This window comes from Rhagoletis pomonella, unplaced genomic scaffold, assembly GCF_013731165.1.
Source record: "Rhagoletis pomonella isolate Grant_MI unplaced genomic scaffold, Rhpom_1.0 Rhpom_scaffold_00002, whole genome shotgun sequence".
NCBI classification, from domain to species: Eukaryota; Metazoa; Arthropoda; class Insecta; order Diptera; family Tephritidae; genus Rhagoletis; species Rhagoletis pomonella.
This window is the reverse complement of record NW_023458556.1, coordinates 1,023,927-1,025,637: the sequence shown is the minus strand read 5'-3', so window position 1 is coordinate 1,025,637 and position 1,711 is coordinate 1,023,927.

Genomic DNA, 1,711 nt, shown 5'->3' with positions numbered 1-1,711 from the left:
CTGAGATAGGGCGTTTTCGAACTGGCAGCGGAGATAGGTCGATCTTCCACTCAGCCGTCGATATGTTCACGTATTTTTTTTAACAAACCACCTTACAGAGAACTTAAAGTGAAAGTACATACCATCCATTGCGTCGCCGTCACCATCACCGTCAACGATGCTTATGCGCCAAGTTACACACTATCCGTTTGACGTTGCGTCCGAAAACTCATAGACTCGCTGGTAATCTTTGCAAAATTTGCATTTTACTTTTGCACTTCTTCTATTAGGTACTCCTCCATCATTTTTTTAAAATTCGTTTTTCCATAAATCTAAAAATTTTCACAAACTGGAAAAACAAAACAGAGAATAGTGTCACTTGACGCAAATGCATAAGCAAAGTTAAAGTAAAAGTACATAACGTTCATTGCGTCACCGCCACCGGCAGTTGTCAAAAAAGCTGAATCGGTGCTTTTGTATGAAGTAAGTTACATGAACAAGCTGACGGTGACGGTGCCGCACAAATTAGCTCAACTCTCAATTTCGCTTATGCGATTGCGTCAAATGACAACTATTTAGTGTTTTGTTTACATGTTTGAACGCAAATTTTTTCAGTTTGTGAAAATTTTTTGATTATGGAAAAACGAAATTTAAAAAAATTATGGAGCAAAACGTCAAACGGATAGTGTGTAACTTGACGCATAATAAGCATCGATGCCATCACCGTGACGGTGACGCTGTCGCAATGGATGTTATGTACTTTCACTTTTATTGAACTGCGTCAAAATTAAAATAAGGGAGCACGAATTTCGATGTGAAGCAAAACTCTCTAGGAAGACAATATCTGTAATTATTGTACCATGGTTTGAAACCTACTTTTTTATTTAAAGAGGCGTTTTTATTTTTTCTCTCTGACCGCAGCATTTATTTTGAAGGACTTTGTAATTTCAAAGATATGATTAATTCCAAAAATTATTAAAAAATTCAATGCAATGTAGAATAAAAATATGGGTGACAAATGCAATAGGAAATTTCTTTAGAATTTAAAAAAAATAAATTTTTTGGATTCACCAGGACGAATAGGTAATTTTTAAGCTGACAAAGTTAAAAAAACGGATAACGAACAAATATTGCGAAATCTCAAGGATAAAATTTCAAAATTACATTTTCAATATTTACCAGCCCTTCTGCACTAGAAACTTGAATATGTTTAAATTCTACAGGATTTCTTCAATAATTTTATACCCATACTTCTTCTCTAAGCATATTTCTCTGAATTTTTTAAATCATTTATGAATTACTGACGTCAGAGTGAAAAACTAAAAATGCAGTTTTACTATATTTGGCCCTAGGTTTCGCGAATATATTGTTATATGTACAATGAGCTAAACATTTATAAAAAAATATTAATTATTAAATAAAAAAAGAAATATAGCCAATATTGGTCAAGAAAAGGAGTTTCTATTATTGCCATCAGTGCAAATTACAGATCCCGAAAATCCCGGGATTTCTTGTTATGAAGAAGAAGACCTTGAAAAGTCCGGGATCCCGGCCATTAACATTCCTACTACATACATACACAATCAATAAATCCAGTCAGGTAATAGTTCCAATTCCCCATGTGCAGGTCGCATGTCGTAGCGGGGATATACTCTCTATTGCGATTCGAAAAGCAAGTCATTCGGATTCGAATAGTTGGCACTATGAATTTGGATTAGTCCGTATCGTCTTT